We start from the raw sequence: 21232 nt of genomic DNA on the forward strand, positions 1-21232 counted from the left end.
GGCAATAATATAATATCCATTTATATTTTTGCTCTAAAGCTACATTAATCTCCCATCATGTCATGATACAGTCGTAAGAGATGTAGAAAAACTGGACATTCCATAGAATGTTACACTGATCCATTAAATCAGTGGTATCGTACAGATTGGACAGGACAAGTGAGAGGAGGCTTTGGTAAAGCACATGTATGTAGTGTGGGAGATAAATTCTTCTCTAATAAAATCTTGGAGATTTAATCCCATTTTGGGCTCTGCTTCTTGGAAGATGAAAACTAACACACAATGTAAAAGTTACTATAAAATTATATCATCAAAAACATAGTAAAATTTTCTTTCTGGTCTTTGCTAGAATATGCTTATATATTAAACAGTAAAAAGGAAAAGGATATGAAAATAAAATTGGTTATCTATGTTATTGCTCATTTATCTTAACCACTTTACCTATGTGATCCTAACTGACCACTGAGACTGCACTTAATGGTAACACAAAATGATTTACAGTCTGGTATTTAGAGAAGCAAATAAATTTTACATGTATTTATTTACTTAGTGAAACAATTAAATTGAAAAATTTTCTCATATGTGACATTGAAAATTATGGGCCAGTGAAAGAGAGCTATTCAATATTTCCTTAAAACTCTATGCAAGATCTCTTTGTTCTCTTTTTTACCTAAGCAAAGTTTCAAACTTCTCAGAGAGAACATCTTATCTTGTTAGGCCATCGTTGAGAATTATACTTGTCAGTGATGTGAGTGAACAAGTATGAATCTTTTGAAATTGTTTTACAAGTTCTGCATACAGAAGATATCTCTTGGGAGCACACTGATGATAAACTACACACTTAAGCTCTTTCAGCTCTAGAAGAGTTCATTTATTCTTAGGTTTGTTAATTGGTGCATTTTTGCAAGAGTGTCAGACTGTCCCAACAATTCCAAAAGAAAATCTCTTTTTACTCATAAGAGTCTTAAGAATGAGCTCAATATCTTTTCCACAAGATGACTATTTTATTCTTATCCATATTTATTATCTGGCCTTTGTACATTTTGTCATTCTAAAACATTTTGCCCACATGATCTCATTTATCATTTATTGCCACTCTTTATCTTTTTTGCCACTGGCAGGGCACTCACTAAGTTGTGTACCTTTTCAAAGTAACACATGTTCTATGAGGCAAAGTGCCAACTATCACTCCCTAGGTTACCGTCTCTTTCTCAAAATATTGATATCCTTCTCTGAGCTTGATCCAAGAGTTGCATGATATTGGTCACTATCTACTGATCTCCCCAATGAGGAGAAGGACCCCAGGGTTCCAGCCATAACTAGCTGTCATGGCTTTAAAAACTGGCACAGGCTCTGTTAAGAAAGGAAGACTAAAGTGTAACCTTGCTCTTTTATACTTCACTGCTAATATCATCACCATCTATTAAAAGTGCTACCAACTATTAAAAGTGCTATTTCTTTGGTGCTAAATACTGCTGTTTCTGCTATAAATATCACCAATGTGTTTCTTAAAACTATTGTGATGTGGAAAACTGCATGCAAAATAATAGATTTTGTGGGAGAAAACATGATTGGGGAGTAGCTATGCAACTTTGTAACCAGAACACTAGCAAGCAGACAATACCACAGTTAAAAACACATATTAAATTACTAATGATCTTACATTTAAAGTAACAACATAACCACTTAATGATAGCTGAATTTTGTTTAGATCATGTAGGGATTGCTTCATGAATATGTGCACAGCTGTGTTAGGTGCATAAATATTTAGGATTGTTATGTTTTCTTGTTGAATTCTTCCCTTCACCATTATATAATGACTATCCTTTTCTTTTGTTGACTTGAAGTCTATGTTATCCGATATGAGAATGGCTACGCCAGTTTTCTTTTGTTTTCCATTTGGATGGAATATTATTTTCAACCCCTTCTCCTAGAGTCTGAATGAGTCTTTGTAGATTAGATGTATTTCCTGGAGACAGCAGATACCTAGATTGTTTTTTTTTTTTAATCAATTCAGCCAGCCTATGTCTCTTGAGTCGGGAGTTCAAGCCATTCAAATTTATTGAAAGAATTGATAAGTGGGGTGGATTTCTGTTCATCCTGTTGTGTAGAACTTTATTGCTTTGTTTTAGCTCTTGAGCTATTACGGTATCTGGGCTTTGACCTTTAGCTTTTGGGTGATTTTATACTGGTGGGTGTCTATTGTGCTGATCCATGTATATATAATGCAGATCTGAGTACTTCCTGCAGGACAGGTCTAGTTATGACAAATTTCCTCAATGTTCACCTGTTTGGAAAAGACTTAATTTCTCTGTTAAATGTGAAACTTAGTTTTGCAGCACACAAAACTCTAGGATTGCAGTCGTTCTGTTCAAAAAGATTAAATATGGGGGCCCATTCCTTTCTGGCTTCTAAAGTTTCCATTGAAAAGTCTGCTGTTATCCTGATGGGGTTTCCGTTGTAGGTCAGTTGTTGCATGCATCTAACTGCTTGTAGAATTTTCTCTTTCATTTTGACTATGGCCAGGTTGATTAGCATGTGTCTTGGAGATGTTCTATTTGCTGTGAATCTTCGCAGAGTTTGATGACTAGGTTGTATCAGGATGTCTGGATCTCTGGTGATGCCAGGACAGTGTTCCTCAATAATTCCCTCAAACCGATTCTTCATGCTTTTAGCGCTTTCTTCTTCTCCCTCAGGGATACCTATAATTTGTATATTTTTTCACTTTGCATAGTCCTATATCTCTCTAAGTGATTTCTCTGCCTTTGTTGTTGGCTTCTCTGCTTCTTTAAATGATTGGGTTAGCTCGAGAGCCTTGTCTTCAAGCTCTGAGATTCTTTCTTCTTGGTTTAATCTGTTGCTCAAACATTCTGCTGCGGTTTGGAAATCCCTGAATGACCCTTTCATTTCTTTAAGTTCTATTATATCTTCCCTAATTTTGTCTCGTTCTTTAGTGGCTTTTTCATTAATTTCCTGAGAAAATTTCTGGGCTTCTTTTTGTTGGTTTTCAACTTCCTGTTCAATTCCACTCATCTTATTTGCCATACATATTCTCAATTCCATTTCTGTCATTTTGACAATTTCCTTGTAGTTGGATTTCACTATTGTAATGCCATTGTGATCCCTTGGGGGTGTTGATCTGTTTTGATTTTTCATATTGCCAGGGCTCTTTTTCATATGAGACCTCTTTTCACAATTCAGATCTTATAGGTTTGCAGGACTCCTGTTCCTTGATGGAAACTCTCCTGCTTGATTAGAGTAAGGGGAGGTCACTAGATGGTGCTCTTTTCTTTTTACCCCCTATCTGGAATGCTGACATAGCAAAGGAGGGCGTGTGCAATAGAAACCCATAATGCAGCTGTTCTGATCTGTCCTGTTCACCTGTGATTGCCTCTGTTCAAATCTGTGCTGAATGCTTTTTGGGTTGCGTGTTGGGTTGTTCACCAGACCGTTGTAGGATGTTCGGGTTGGGAACTGGTGAGACCAGACTGAGGCTGGTGTTGTGGGGATTACTCTCCCCAGGGTCTCCCTTACAACCTTACAACTGCAGCTGCATGCGGTTGTTTTGGGTTCCCGGGCTGTGTCTGTTAGCTCAAACCAAGTACTGGTGCCTTGAGGCTGGGAAGTCCATGGCAGGGATTGGACCTTGGAGCGGTTCTTCCAGACCTGCAGCGGTGATGGAGGCCCTGGGGTGGGTTTTTGTGGTTGAGGTGTAGCGCTGGAGACTTGGGGATGGTGTTTTAGGGCTGTTGGGGATTCTGGAGGCACAGAGGCAGAATCTGGGGCTCCCGTGTGAGAGCCCCAGAGCTGGGATTAAGGAGGAGCCAGAAGCAGAGCTTCTGAGCAGGGCTGAGGAGCCAGAATCAGGGCCCTATGGACAGCAGGTCTGATCCAACCAGGAGGCAGGATCAAGGCCAAGCAGGCAGGAAGCAGTTGGGGCCTAGAGGGTAGTGTCAGGGCCTAGCAAGTGTCAGGTTGTTCTGCAGGCTCAGAGACCCCACCAATGCCAAGAGAGGTGGGAGGGTATTGATTCCAGTGGCCCAGGAACTGTGGCATTCTCCACTCCCCACCTGGGGTCCTGCTGAAACAGTCACCCAAAGTCTCTCAGGTTGGAGTCTGCTGTGGCCAGTCAATTCCCATGCTCAGATCTCATTGCAGTCTAGGGGATAAGAGCTTGGCTTCAAGTCACTGGGTAAGGTTCGGGGAAGCCACAAGTCAGTCCACTCCCTTTCTAGCCCAGTAGCAGACATAGCACGGTGCACCTGAGAGCCCAGGATGGCTTTAACTGCTGCCCAATCCTCACCATGACTGTTTCCTGGTACAATGGCTGTGCACAGACTCTAGACAAGTCCCGGGTCCGACCAAGCAGAGGTCTATGGGGGTGGTGGGGGACGTCTTGCAGTTTAGTTTGCACTGAGCCAGCAGGGTGAACACGGTGGCCAGCACTCTATTCTCCCATTGTTCCCCAGGCATTCTCTGATCTTGTTATATGTATCACTTTGCCATTTTTTTCCCACTCTGAGTGTCTGGTGTTGCTTCCCTGTGATTTCATAATGCTGCTTCAGAAAAGAGTGATACTTATGTAGGCAGCTGCCTGCACCTTTCACTTCTTTCCTTGGAAATTGAGTGCTGGCAGGTTGCTTCTGCCATTTTTAGTTTATTGTATCTCAGACAAGAAGCAGTACAATTAATCAAAGTATGCGCCCAAACTATCAACAATGTTTTGCCATCTTAAGTTAGCTTGTTTATGCTAGCAGCAAAGAAGCATGGAGAGTGAGTGGCAATGAAATCATGAAAGGTGTTTTCCACAGTTTGTTGAGAATTGAATATTTCTCCTTGCAAGAAGTAGTCCAAATCCTGGAAAAAGTGGTAGTCAGTTGGTGCAAGATCTGGTAAATATAGAGGATGGCAGAGAGTTTCCAAGTCCAGCTTCTGTAGTTTGAGCAGCATTGTTTGTGTGACATGTGGTCGAGCATTGTCTTGCAAGAGGATTGGCCTGTCTGTTGACCAATCATAACTGCTTAATCACTGGCATCCTCATCATTTCATCCAGTTGGTTGCAGTAGACATCTGCTGTAATTGATTGACTAGGTTTCATGAAGCTTTAGTGGAGAATACCAGCGCTGAATCACCAAATAGACATCATTACCTTTTTTTTTTTTTTTTTTTTTTTTAATGAATGTTTGGTTTTGGACTGTGTTTTGGCACTTCATCTTTATCCAACATTCTTCTGAATGCTTGCAATTGTCAAAAAGAATCCATTTTTCACCACACCTCACAATATGGTTTAGAAATGGTTTGCCTTTATGTTGTGACAGCAAAGAAAGGCAAGATTTGAGACAATTTCACTTCTGATACTTGTTTAATCAATGAGGTACCCATCTATCCAGCTTCTTTACCTTGGTGATTTGTTTCAAATGGTCTAATATTGTTGGAATAGTAACTTCAAACCTTGCTGGTAAGTCATGCATAGGTTGAGATGGATTTGCTTCCACTGCAGTTTTTAGCTCATCATCATCCACCCTCATCCACCCTGGTCTCAGGTCGCCCACACGGCTCATTTTCAAAGTTCAAATCACCAGAATGGAACTTCTTAAACCATTGATGTACTGTGCACTCGTTAGCTACATCCTTCCCAAACACTTCATTGTTATTTTCAGCTATCTGTGCAGCATTGCTTCCACGACAAAACTCATATTAGAAAATAACACAAATTTTTGACTTATCAATGGTTTCACAAAAAATTGCTCTAAGAAAAACTTGAAAGGTAATCACAAGCCAAACTATGCATTTGAAAGCATGAGTTTGTACCTTCACAATAAAATAAAAATAATGCAAGAAGTGTCAAAGTGAAATGTCAGAGTTAGCAACTATCTAATTTAGTACTTAAGGAAATCAGACATTTGATACTCTTGTACAGTTTGAGTCGAAATTATAAGTGTGTCCATCATCCAGATAGTGTGCACTGTACCTGTTAGGTATGAATTTACTCATCCCCTGTTCCCCCTACCCAGCTGCTTGATTTCCATTGAATTTTACTACCATATGTACACATGAGTGTTGATCATTTATTTCCAATTTAATAGTGAGTGCATATGGTGTTTGCTTTTCCATTCTTGCAATACTTCATTTAGAAGGATGGTCTCCAGTTTCATCCAGGTTGTTACAAAACGTATTAGTTCACCATTATTTTTATGGCTGAGTAATACTCCATGGTATACATATACCATATTTTATTAATCCACTCATGTATTGATGGGTATTTGGGGTGTTTCCACATCTTTTCAATTGTGAATTGTGCTTTTATAAACATTTGTGTGCAAGTGTCTTTTTTTTATAAAATATCTTTTTTTTTTCCATTGTGTGAATACCCAGTAGTGGAAATGCTGGATCAAATGGTAGGTATATTTTTAGTTCTCTGCAGTATTTCCATATTGTTTTTTTATAGGGGTTGCACTAGTTTGCAGTCCCACCAAAAGTGTGTTCCTTTCTCTCCACATTCACACCAGCATCTATTGTTTTGGGATTTTTTGATAAAAGCGATTCTCATTGGGGTTACATGATATCACATTATGATTTTGATTTGCATTTCCCTGATGATTAGTGATGTTGAGCATTTTTTCTAATGTTTATTGTCCCTTTGTCTATCTTCTTTTCAAAAGCTTCTGTTCATGTCTTTTGCCCACTTTTTAATGGGGTTGGTGGATTTTTTTCTTGCTGATTTGTTTGAGTTCTTTGTAGATTCTGGTTATTAGCCCTTTATTGGATGGATAGCATGAGAATATTTTCTCCCAGTCTGTAGGTTGTCTGAGCAATGCTCTGCTGATTGTTTCCTTGGCTATGCAGAAGCTTTTTAATTTGATCAGGTTTCATTTACATATTTTTGTTGTTGCTGTGATTGGCATTGGGTTCTTCTTCATAAATTCTTTGCCCAGGCCAATATCTAGAAGAGTTTTTCCAACATTCTATTCTAGAATTCTTATAATTTCCTGTCTTAGGTTTAAGTCTATTATCCACGTGAATTGATTTTTGTGAGAGGTGAGAGGTGTGGATCCTGTTTCAATCTTCTACATGTGGCTATCCAGTTTTCCAAGTACCATTTATTGAATAGCGATTCTTTTACCCAGTGTAAATTGTTGCCTGCTTTATCCAAGGTCAGATGGCAATATGTGGTGGGTTTTATATCTGGGTTCTCTGTTCTGTTTCATTCGTCTGTGTCTCTATATTTGTGCCAGTATCATGCTCTTTGGGTTACTATAGCCTTGTAGTACAACTTAAAGTCAGGTAGAGTGATGCCTACAGATTTGCTCCTTTTGCTTAAGGTCGCTTTGGCTATTCGAGCTCTTTTCTGGTTCTAAACAAAGCATAAAATTAGCTTTTCTAGATCTGTGAAATATGAAGTTGGTATTTTGATGGGGATTGCATTGAATCTGTGAATCACTTTGGATATTATGGACATTTTAACAATGTTTATTGTGTTGATCCATGAGCATGATATGTTTTTCCATTTGTTTACATCTTCTGTGATTTCCTTCCTTAGTGATTTGTAGTTCTCCTTGCAGAGGTCTTTTACCTCCTTGATTCAAAAAGCTCCCAGCTCACTGGTGGCAGAAGCCTATGGGCTTGTGTGGTCTAAAGTCTCTCCAGTAGCTCAGGAACTCACCAACTGTCAGTGATGCAAGGTGTAATAGAAAGAATGGCCTGGGGAAAAAAAGGGCAAACATATTTTCTGTCTCTTTAAAACTTCCCCCCTTTTGGGGAACTGTAGCCTGGCCTTCATCCCTTAGGCAGCTTGTCTTTTGTTAAAACTCCCAGGTGGCAGAGTTCACAGGCTTTGTCTTTGGCAGAGATGGGACAATTATAATAGTTAACCACAGCAATCCCTGCCCCCTGCTTTTAAAACAGCTGTATTGCTGCCTATGTTCAGGAAATTTGGGATTTTGAGACAAAAGAGTCTACCATCTTTCCTCCTTTGCAAAATAAACTCTCTTTCCTTCCTCCTCAAACCACTTGTCCTTGTTCTTCTGATTCAGCCTCATGGACAAGTGGCCGAGTTTTTGGTAACAGAGGGAGGGAGAAGGGTAGTCCACCTACCCTTCTTGCTGGATTCCAAGCCTCTCTGGGGTTGATCTTTGCTGATACCTTGCTTTTTTCTGTTCTGCTCCACAACTTCTTCCCATGGAGTCTCTCAAAGTTTCTGGCACCCTTCCTTCAGACCCACATTTGATTCTATGTTTGTCTGTTGGCTCATTGTTTTCTCTTTTATCTAAAATTTCTCCTTCTTACTAAGATGCTCTGGAAGCTGGTATCTCTGGTCAGCCATCTTGCCCCTTATGTCCCAAATTTTTTAAATATTTAATTTTTAATGTCACTGAAAATATACTATAGAAAACAAGTCACTGACATGTTTGGAGTTTAACGGAAAGCCTTTAGGTACATAAGAAGTGCTGTTCTCCAATATTTTATAGTTAATCCCTAGGAAGTAAAAAAGGAATTCCCATTGAATTTGCAAATTTCTGTCTATATACACATAAAACTGATGCAGAATAACTTTTGTATTGGGGAAAAATCTTTCTTTTCTTTAAAAGGCTCAGAATAGAATTATGTGATTTTTCAAAGACCAATTGCAATACAATTAAATAAAAGATTTAAGTGATAGTTTATGTAAAGACATGTTTATTTCATAAATTGGAAGACTAAAACTCACAAAAATATACAAACATGCACACATGCTCATTATTCTTTTTCCCCTAGGCTATGGTTTTTTCATCTTTTTTAATAGATGCCTTTGAATACAGGGGAAATAATCATTTTTTATTGTTTATGTGTGATTTTATGATTTGACAAAACTCTTGGAAGTCATGTCCATCAATCCTATTCCTAACAGTCAATATATTGAAAACAATTGCTTTATAAGCACTCAATGTTTTCTAGATTTAAACAATTAATAGAAATAGTCTAGGACACGAAGTTGAAAAGTAGAATGCTGGGATACTTATATCTTAATCTATTTAATTATAGTTATTAACTCATACCAAAAAGGAATAAAGAAAAAAAACCTTGACATATGATATAAGCTGAATAAAATTAGAGTGGTAGAGATGAATAAATAGTTTCATAAAGAGATTTTTGCATTTGGTATTGCTTTGCTGGAAATTTCAGCACATCACAGAGACATTAAAAGATCATCATCTACAGAAAGGTTTGCTTAGTGCAAAATGAGATTTGGAAATAGATCTTAGAACGGACATGAAAACCTCATTCTTTCTTACCCAAGTTCTAATTTATTGCCCACTTTAGAACAGTATTTCTTTGTCCTATCCCAGTTAATTTATTTTCTGCTATGGCATCTCAGCTACCACCCTGATACAAGCCACCACCCTGACTCACCTGCCTGACTGCAGAAGGCTCCTGAATGATCCCTTTCCATCAGCATCCCTTGCTCAAATCCATTCCACCACTCTGCTTCAACCCCACTGGTTTGTTCCTGGGACACATCAGGCCTGCTCCTGCCTCAGTGCATTTGTCTGTTTTGTTTCTTTTGCTTGGAGCACTATTCTTTCAGATATTTGGGTATCTCATCCCTCATTTTCTTCTGATTTTTAATCAAATATCAGTTTCTCAAAAAGGCCATCTTTGGTCACTGTTCAATGTTGAAGACCTTCTAAAATTTTTTTCTTCTTCTGATTTGTTATTATCTTACTCTAGATTAATTGTGTGTCTTGCTTAGTGTCCCCATGCCACCCCCTTGCATGTAAGCTCTGGAGGGGGATGGGGGTAGATCTTTTCTGTTCTAATGCTGTATCCATGCTGCCAAGAAATGATCTAGTTCTGTGTACACACTAAAATAAACACCTGTTGAATAAATGAATGAAAATATAAGCAATAGTAACACAAAGCCTAGAGACTGAATATCAATATAAGAATTAAAAACTCCAAAGGGGACTAGCATATAAAAATAATCAACTCCTACATAATCATAAAAATGAATATTTAAAAAGTCAGTGAGAAGAATACTCTAGTTGGTCGGAAAGGACTGTTAAATGATGAAATGCCCTTATTTGTAAAAGTAAATAAGATCTCACATTCTTTGCAGGTGTACTGTCTTGTAAGAACGTTACAGTATATATAAAGTAATCCTTTCAATGTGATATGGTTACTAAAAAGGAAAAAAAAAAACAGAAACAAAATTTGAAATAGAGGATTTTTGAATTATATTCTTCATTGATTTTGGAAAGTCTTCAGCATTACAGAACACTGCAAAGCATTTACAGGAATGAAAAAAAAAAAAAGAATTCACAGGGACTTAAAAGTTAACAAAGCAGCCAACTATGTGAAAGAGCAGCAGAACATTTTGCATGCTGGTGAAAACTGAGCTCATTAGCAAAGTGATGGCTTAGAGCTGACTCTAGGGGAGGATACAACTAAACTTCATACAGTAGTTCCTGCAGAGCTGATTGTGAAACATCCTTGGTCTCACGGTGTTGGAAGCTGCTCAGCATGCTTTCTGGCCTAGGATAAGATGTAAGTCATTACAAAGGCCAGTGGAGAGGGACCAACTAGAATTTTGAAATAAACAGAATGAAAGGCCACCATAAATGTTGGCATAGTATAATGTAAGATCCCAAATTCCTATGTGGATGCTTTGAGCACAGAATGTGCTAAGCCATTGTTGAAGCACACTAAAAGTCTCAACACATAATCCTGTACATATATAGGAGGAAAAAAATATATAATATATACCTCTCTCTCTCTATATATATACAAGTATAAAATTTGATGCTGCTGATTCTGGAAGAAATTTTCTAAAATAAATTATGTATGTATGCATATATATATATATAAAATAAATGTTGTGATTAAGTAAATATGTAAAAGGCATCTAGTTTTAACCCCCTTAGGTTCATTAAGACAATATATGGTCTCAAGGTTCAAAGACAATTCTTTAATTATCTGAGTAAATAAAGCAAAAATTATGACTGCAATGAATTATTGTTTTCCATATGCATATCATAGGAGAAAATTGCTAACAATAACACAAATCAATAATATATGCTAAAAAACAAAATGAGTAGAAATCATTGTATTATTGTTGAGATATGCCTCCTTTTTGTAATTATTTAAAAATTATAAATTTCCCAAAACTACCATCTCTTGGATTTCAGAAAAAAATACTGTTGTAATTATGTAATATTTATGGGCTAATAATATTAAATTTTAAAACTCAAAAAATCTATCAGACTCTGTAGATAAGAGGAGAGGGACAAGGAAAGCAATGGCCAGGCAGAATTCCAGTGGAGCAGGGACCTAGTTAGAAGAGGGTGATTTGGAAATCTACAAGATGCCAAGCAAAGTAGCATCACTGAGAAAATGCTGTATGTGTGCTAATAATTTTCTAATCAACTTGTTAACAAGGTTCAAAGAGAATGGGGTCAGTTTCACAACATGATCCAAAGAAAAGCAAACTTGGCAGCAGCTTAGGCAATAACAGGGGCAGGACACTGGCAAGGAGGGGACTATATTCTGGAGCCATATAGAATGAAGATACAGGCAGGAATACAGGTGGATGTGTATGTTTGGGCAGGAGTTGGGGGTCAAGCCCTAGTCAGCAGGAACAAGAGCTAAACTGAGAAGTCTACCCAAGCAGAAAATAAGCAGATTGTCAGTGAGCAAGTAGGATAGCAGGAATTTCAAAGGCAAGGTTAGCTGAATCAGTATATAGTAGAGTAGACTCCTCCTTCCCAGATCTACGCAACTTTGTAATTCAGGCAGATAAGGAACACCACTTCTGCAATCTCTGTTTTTCCCCCCTTCCCTCAGAAAACCTCCCCAAAGTTTTTCATGTGTGGATACATGGAACTAAATGCATTGGTTATAATGGACTATTGCTTTTTACTTGAACCACTCTCTCCCAGTTAATTCACAGAGGAACAATGTCCAGTACTAGTAAGTGCTTAAAGCGTATATGTAAAAATTGCATTCTTAACCCATGGGGGCTGGTCCTTGATCTGACCATTATTAGTTCCGCCAGTGATTGTGAGATTAAAATTTAGCACCTTCTCATTAAATTCTCTGAGAACATCAATTTCATGACATAGCAGCTACCTTAGAGAATAGTTTTAAAACTCAATCTGACCATGACAAATTGTGGAAGCAAGCACAAACAAATCAGATAAAGCTTGAAAAGCAGAAGCATACAGCATAGTTTTCATATTGAAACCCACTTACTTAAAAATGGTTTATCATTAAGCCCATTCTTCCTTTGATTTCTTAATTAACACAGTGCCGAGGCTAAATAGCAGGCTCTATCACTGGTTTCCTGTAAACTGGTGTCACAGAAGTTTTTTTTCCTTTCTTTCACAATGGCTTATCTGAAATTGGTTGTTAATTTGCAGGAAAAGAACATTTCTTTCAAGCACAATTTCCAGTATAGCCAAGATGTAAAACACCTTATCCCGTTTGTTTTTCCAGCTTGCTTGGAATATTTTTTTTAATGTGTGTTTTCTATTTATTGAGAGAAATTACATGAAATATTAAAATATGTGATTAAAAAACATGCATGATATATCATCTGCTGTAAATTCTAACTATAAAAATGACCTTTTCTCTCTTCTTCATGGATGTCTGCTAAAAGTTCAACATTTACTGGATCATAGATGAAACATTGGTGATTCCTTCATAAAGAAAGATTAAAGAATCATAGAAAAAGTGTTACCATTGGAATGATGGGAAGATAAAAATAGACAGTAAAATTTTGGAGGCAATTTTGGCTAGCATTTGTTACAGTATTTGGGGGCCAAGGTTAGTGATCATAAATAGAGAAGACCATTGTTAAAGCGTCACTCTCCAAAGCCATTGGCAAGTGGTTCATATTCATTGCATTTTATTGCCAAATTAAAAAAAGAATCAAATTCTGACTTAGTGAGGAGACACTTTAATTAAAAGTAGTGTAGTATTACAAGGAAGAGGTGGAGAAGGAACTGTTGTAATGGTGAAGTATTATTATAGGGAAATATTGCAATAGGGAGAAGATGCCCTGACCATAAGATCTCAAGGGTTTCTTTCATAAGTAGGGAGGAGTAAACCAGCCTAGAAGAAAAAGGGTGTGAGGAAGTGAGATGATAGGGTTGCCTAATTAGATAATGGGTCAGAGAAATATTTTATTCATACTCTGCGGACAGCCTATTTCAGAAAGGAGGGGCTTGAGGATGGACTGTTTAAGGAAGGTTGTATGCTCTTCAGCCTGTGAATGGGAGAATGTTCAGGGACATGGGAAAAGGAGAGAATTTTAACCAAAGTTTGGTTAATAAGCATTTTAACCAATTATTAGACTTATCTAAGCCATATGGGAAGGGTGGTTCTTTTCATTAAGATGTTTCCCAGAACAAAAAAGGGTGGGGAGATGTTTTAGTGGTCAATGTTTTCCAGGAGCACAGAGCTCAGTTAAAATTCAATACTGTCAATATGGTCAGGATTACCATTTTTTTGTACTATCACTATTCTTGCTGTCTAGCTACTACTATATTAAATATAAAATGTATTCTTAACACAAATAAACTCTTATTACTGTCTACCTATGTAAATAACCTGGAATTTTTGTATCTTTTTGAAATGAAAAAAAAATAATAAATATACTATGTATCTAGTTGCATTTTATAAAATCACATGCAAACGAATATATTATTTATTAAAAGATTTATATATCTTCTAAACTGTCAATATGCTAAGGTGGAAATATTTCATTCTCTGACGTTTCTTAAATTTTCATGCATGAAATGGAGAATTACTCATGATTTACTGTTCAATATTTCCCCATCTTTATCAGGAAATCTGAAAGAGATGCAATTTGAGGTGAATGCATAAACTGGGTCAGTTTCATTTTTTTTCCCAGGTGCAGCCTTATACCACTTCCTACAAAATATACAGTTTGGTAGAGAGTAATCAAAAAACTGTATTGCTGAATAAACTTCCAGGCAAAGTTATTACAATATAATTTAAATGGCTTTTTTATGAGTAGAATAATTGACAGCTTCTTTCAAGTAGCAGTTTATAATTTAGAAATATTTATCATTTATTGCTTGACACTTCCTTAGTTCACTGAGAAAGTTTACCAGTGACCATGGATGTCTGTTGGCACGTATAACAAAACCAAGGGCTGGATTTGGAAAACCAGTTTGACTTTAGCAAAATGTTCTTGGGTAGCTTTCGCTCTCTTCTGGAAGAGTTCACTAACAGATGGCAACTTGTCATTGTTAATGGAGTGTTATCCTGAAAAACTTCAAGGATCCATGCAGAGTGTGACACTCTTCCCCTCCTCTTTTCAAGCCACCTCACAGAAATAGCCAATAATGACCTCTTTCTTTTCACAGATGATTCCACCTTATGTCGGCTGATTCTTTCCAAGCCACATCAAGGCTTCTGTAATCCAAATATGACAAAAAGACTTTTTGTTGTTTGACAGCTAATCTGTGTACTAAATAGTAGAGGCACCCTGATGCAATAAGGAGGATATTGTGATACAAAGGTAGGGTCCTGAGTTCTAGCCCTGGCTTTGTGAGTCCTTGGACAGGTAACTTCTCCACTGCGGACTTCATTGTTCTCATTGAAACATGAACAGATTGTCTTATACAAATAATAGGCTCATTTCAGGTACATTTGTGAGATTTTAAATTCCTTTTATATAAACGAAGCATTGGATTGTTAGCTGAGTATGTGTGAACATTTTTACATTCTGTTTATTTTACTAAAATTATATTTTCATAGAAAAATTAGCAATTTGGTTTCTAAGGTTACAATAGCCATAAAACAACAAAACAACACTTCATCTTCCTGTATTTGTTTAGCAATGCAAAAATTTCAGAGCTCCTTCACAGCATATTTTTTGTTCGTTTCTTTAAATCCATTAGCAATTTAGCACTTTAAAGATCACAAGAGAAAATAGTACAAACTTGCTCAAGATCATACAAAAATGAAGAGATTAAGTCCATGCTATAACCCAGATGATGTGAGTCTTGGGTCTAAGCTTTGTTCATTTATTAAACCGGAAGTAACTATTTTATTTTATCAATGATAACTAATATTCATGTTATACCTGCCAGTTGCTTTTAGACTTTTAAATGTTTTTCAGATATAATTTTACTTAAAACTCAACAATCATGTCCAGAAGAAAATAAAGTTTAAAAGTATATCAAAGGTTCCAGAGCTGATGAGTGATGGATACACAAGGATGGTTGTGATAGGCAGATAGAAAGAAGTGTCCTGATTTCTCTTTTGCAATATTCCAAATCTCACCCCGCTAATTAAATTAGTCACTCCCTGGAAGTGAATTCAGCACCATACCAAATGCCTATTGAATAACTAGAAATCAATTCTTTGAACCAGACATTTTTCATACTTTAATTTGCTCTGTTATGTTTTCTAATCAGTTTTTTTTCCTTCTTTCTTCCTTCCTATCTTTCTTCCCTTCCTCCTTTCTTCCCTTCCTCCCTCCATTCCTCTCTTCTTCCTTCTTTCCTTCCTTTTCTTCGTATTGCTTTCTATTCTTTTTCCTTCATTCTGCCCATATTTTACACTGTTATTTCATGCAGGTTCCATACATAGTTAAAAATGTTGTCTCTAAGAATTTTTACTCAAGGAGTCTAACAAATGTACATCACATAGCATATTTCCTTTGGAAATAAGTGCTGGTGTTTTTTTCAGGTTTTTCTTCTTTTTTTTTTTTTGTGATTAGAAAAATAGCAATACCATATTCCTGCAAGTATATATTAGCAAGAATATGAAAAAATTAATGTTACTATTGCATATAATTTGTAATTTTCTCTGAATGAATTGGACAATATTAATGCTAATGTAATTTAAAACTAAAATGAAATGTAAATAGAATTGAAGTTTGATTTTTCTGAAAGTATGTTTCTTGAATAAAAGAAATTCTTAAAGACAATGCTTTCAGTTTTAGACAAGACATTCTACTCAAATACTAGAAGTCACTTTATAAGACCTTATAAATAGTGACAAGTATTACAATTATATTTCACATTTACATCATATTTTATGGTCTCTAAGACATAAGATGGGAATTGAGGTTTTGAGCTCAATTTTGTTTTAGTAGTGCAGGGGATCTACCTATGGACTCCAGAGAGATTCCATCAGTTCAAAGGACTGAAAATGCTCATATATGCAAACTGTTTTAGGGTTGTGATTTCAAAGAAATGAAAAGAGTAATTTTTCTCTTCTACACTGTAGTCAACTTCATTTTACAGACTGATTATATATAAATCCTTAATAAATCATAAAGTCATAGAATGATAAACTAAGAAGTTACCCTGAAAGTTCATTTTAAGCATTCTAGACAGGCAAATATCTCTAATATATCATAAAAAGAGGGATTACAAAAACATATAAAATGATAAAAATATTGATTAGTATATGTTTCTTTTTATACTGAGATAGTACACAATACAAAAATCCAATATAAAATGCCAAAAAATTTTAAAATTTATGTGGACTTCATTAAAATTCATGACTTTTCAAAGATGTCTTATATGTGTTATATCATGTTATGGGCAATTTAGAAAATGATGCCAATCCCTCATTGTACTTATCACACTATATAATAAATTTAACTATTTGAGTAAAAAGATATTTTTTAAAAAGTATTTGAATTATAGAAATAAAGTTATCAAAAGGTGATCCATGAAACCCAGCATTTCAAAAAGGGAATTCTGTTCATGCCAAGTCCCAGTTACTGACTGTCGACCTCTGTATCCAAGGATCTACTAGGTCATTTTGCTATTATATCCTGGCCCCTGATTATACCAAGGTAGGACCAGTGCACCCCTAAATCATGTAATTCAAAGTTCCCACACCTTTAGAATTGGAACTCTTTCTTCCAAAATGCAATGTCTTGTGAGTGGCATGTATGTAAATGTGCAACAACCAGCTCTGGGGCAGGAAATGCTGGTGTGTGATCTGTCATGTGTGTATATAATTTCCATGGCAGAATACTGTCATCCTTTCATCAAGGCTGATTTCAAACTCTCAACTTGGTGTCAGTGAACATGGAATTGAGAAGAGATATTTAGTAGCACACAATTGCATAGTATTTACGCCACACAGGTACAAGAGGCATAAGTAACCTCAAGAATATAGGCATTAATAAAATTTAGTAGAGTGATTAGGAAGTGATGAATTTTATATATTTTTACCTTTCCTTTAAAGAAAGGTATTTAATTATAAGTTTTAAATGGCTGTGCTTAACCACCAGGTAGCAAAATTCGTGAAAATTTATCATTCAGATCTCATGAACGCACCATTGTCTCTGGCCCATGAACTTCGTGGGCTACCATAGAATTCAGTAGTCACTGGAGGCCTGCACACTCATGATGCTCCTTTTTTCATTGAGTTTTCCCCATCGAACTCTACTGCCACTAAGTTTGCCAGGTGAGTGCTGCTTGATGTTTTGCTCTCATTTTCACAACTATGAAGGAAGTCTTATTTTTTTAGGAGAATTTTATTTTATTATGTTTTATTTTTAATTGACAAATAAAATTTGTATATATTTATCATGTGCAACATGTTGTTTTGAAATATGTATGCATGTGAAATGGCTAAATCAAGGTAATTAACATATGTATTACCTTGTGAGAGAAATTTTAGCAGAAGTACATCATTGGGTCATTTTTTCTCAAGTTATCCAGAAATGAAAAAGTTTAAAAAAAAATTTTCTTTATTTGAACTAAAACTTATATAAAGATTGCAAGCACATCAATCTTAAAAATACAGATGACATTTAGGCCTATGAAATTCTGCATAAGTGAAATTTAACTTTCAGTGAAAATGCAAATGCAAATACAGATCCCAATTCTCTCACAAGAAAGATTGGTATAAAACTTTGTTAAATGTTTTAAGTGTGAGAAACACAAGTCCACACTGAACAATAGACATCTTGAGAAAAGATAATGCCATTTTTTCCCCTTCATTGCAAGCAGTGGTATATAAAATATTAGAAATTGGGAATTATGTGCTGATTATATGACTATCAAAGGTCACTAATATGTTTAGTTACTATTTTACATCTATGACTGAGTGTATTTGAAAAGATTAAAAGACACTTTGATTAAGTGTTTCTAATATAAAAGATACCTTTGAATACCATTTCTTCTGACTCAAAGTATATAATTAGGAACTATTGTTGAGAAGATATTTCCCAGCCCTTCCTTCCCCAATTTTTTAACCTCAGAGCTAAAGTATGGCTGACTACATTGGTTCCAATTCCTATAGCAGTAACTGTTGGAGCAGGCAACTCAATTCTGTGACCCTTAATTATCACAGTGTGGTCTAAGACTAGTAGCATCAATTTGTTAGAAACACAAAATCTCAGACTCCACCCTAAACCTCCTGAATTATCAGCTGCACTCCATCAGGACTGTCATGATTCTAATGCAAATTAAAGCTTGAGAGTCACTAATGCACACAGTATTCTTGAAAGCAGAGCCAGTTCAGATAATTGTTATATCTTCAGCACCTATCAGTGTGCCTGGCACTTGCACACACTCATAAATACTTTTGAATGAATGAATACACATGTATCTTGCCATTTATATTAAACTGAAATAAATTATTTTCTGTTTTTTCCATCTGTTTTCTTTGTGAGCATTGTCAAAGATAGCTTAAAAAGAATCCAGAAAAGGCAATGGAAAATCTCTAACACAAATGTAACCAAATTTCAAACTAATCTGGAATTATTATTAAAGAATTGTCAATTATAACCAAATATTTCCATGAAGTATAATTTTATTTAAATCTTATTCCTTTATTTCAGATGGTATATTAATATATTGTCTTAATTTTTGTGATGTTACTTTATGCTCCCATAAAACATTTAAGTATAATTTTATCATCTAATTAAAGTGTTTTCAAAGTGCTTAATGTCAAATCACCTAGAGTTTTCATAAGAATCAAGATTCTTGGACTTACCCTGCACCTATTGAGTAAAATATCAGAAATACACAATTAAACATTTACCTTAAGTAATTTTATGTGTCAAAAAAACAAAATTTCAACAAATTGTGTGTTAAAAATTCATTTGTCTTTTATTAGCAATTCATGAACTGGGCAGTATTCAGTATACAAAATACACAGATGCTCCACTGGGCATAGCAGAACAGTTGTTTCTTTTAAGGTAGTTTGAGCAGGAACAAGGAAACAGCATAGTACAAAAAGAAAATTGGTTAACATCAGGTTACTTCAGGGTATTTTCCTTGTATGTGTTGAAGCAGAAGGGACTTTTTTATATTGCTCACTCAGGTCAACTGGGACGCTTTTGATTGGTGCTACGAATTTTTTCTTTGTTGGAAAACAGTCCTATTCGGGGATTAGGCTATCATCTCGCTCTGGATTTCTTGAAAGGTCAGATCTTACAAGTGGGCAGCACAGATTTTGGTTTAGTGACATAAAACTTTAGTGTGAGTGACTCCATTTTGGGTTGGTCCATTGGGGCCTGGTGCAGGAAGACAGTATAAATCAATGGCCTCCATACTTTTATTTAACCTGGATAATTCCTACTGTTTGGAAATTATTTAATCTGATGTAAAAATATGACTTCTTAGCAGACATTTTTATGATGAAATACATGTGCAACTATTTTTTCTTTCTCTACTTGGCTAATTCATGTAAATAAATAATACTAACCTAATTGGCCAAGCTTTGGCGGTAATCTGACTGTGACAGGTGGCAATTACAGTGCTCATAAAAGCTCCCTTCTTAAGACTTAATTAAAAGAGAATAAACCTTAGTTTAAAATAAATGCACAAATACTTTAGAGTGACATATTAATTAGAGCTTAAAATTATAGTTTGCCTTAAATTTAGATCATATTGAGTATCGTCCCAGTATGCCAGACTTCTGAAATGTTTTGCTGATATTTAAAGAGATAAAAACCAAAAAATATTTCTCACCACTTACAGACTCAGATTCTGTTTTTTGTTTTACTTATTCATCTTTCTTTTCCCGCAGAACTACTTCTAGTGGTTTGTAAAATCAGAGTACTCAGGTTGCCCTAGTGAACATGCACATTGATAGACCAAGGATATTGTAATTTAATCAAATGTTGCAATTGTTCAAAGTGTTTTATGAGTATTGGATTTTTTTAGGATCACCTTTTTTTGACCTCAAATTGGAGAATGAGGGGAGACATATGATTACCTTCCTATCATACAGAGCAGAATATTGATTCAATGATTCTAAAGAATGAACAAACTGCATACAAATTCATGCACATATACCACCACATATATGTACTGTATGCATTCATATAAACAGGCCCTCTCTCTTTATTTACAATATGCTTTAACATTTCATTATCATTCTACTTTAATAACTTTTCAGAGTTATAGAAGTTATTGAAGTAGAATGATAAAATAACCATAAAGACTTAGAATATATCTGAAAGTGGTAAGTTACTAAGAATATTTATTTATCAATCAATTTGTTTCTTTATTTTCTTTGCTTATTGTTAGGGCTAAGAGAAAAAAGTATTCATAGTGGAGAATATTGTTCATTAGTCTGATGGTTGATTTTGAGTGTCAACTTGATGGGATTATGGATACCCAGATAGATAGTAGAGTATTGATTATTTTCAGCAGACATTGAGCCCGTCCCTCTTCTGCTGAAAGGCATTTGATTAGAATTATTGGGCTGCCCCAGATTTATCAGTGAGGTTGTTTCCAGAGGAGATTGGCATTTGAATTTGTGGACTGAATGGAGAAGATCCACTCTCAATGTGAGTGGGCACCATCCAGTTGACTGGGGGTCCCATGGAACCAAAAGGTGGATGAAGGATGAATTCTTGCTCTCTCTTCCATAGCTCAGACATCCTTCTTATCCTTTTCTTTGACATCAGAACTCCAGGTTCTTTGGCCTTTGGACTCTGGGACTCAGCAGCATCCTAGGCTCTTGGGTCTTAAGCATTGGTATGAGAGGTACACCACTGGCTTCCTTGGTTCTGAGGCCTTTGAACTGGGACTGAGCCATACCACTGGCTTCCTTGGTTCTCCAGCCTGCAGCTAGCCTGTTGTGGGACTTCTCAGCCTTTGTAATCAAGTGATAAAATGCCCCTAATAAAATCCTTTCTCCTCTCTCTCTCTCATATATATATATATATATATATACACATATACACACACACACATATATATATATATATATATACACACGTGTGTGTGTGTGTGTATGT

Source organism: Eulemur rufifrons, chromosome 4 (genome assembly GCF_041146395.1).
Source record: "Eulemur rufifrons isolate Redbay chromosome 4, OSU_ERuf_1, whole genome shotgun sequence".
Taxonomy (NCBI): Eukaryota; Metazoa; Chordata; class Mammalia; order Primates; family Lemuridae; genus Eulemur; species Eulemur rufifrons.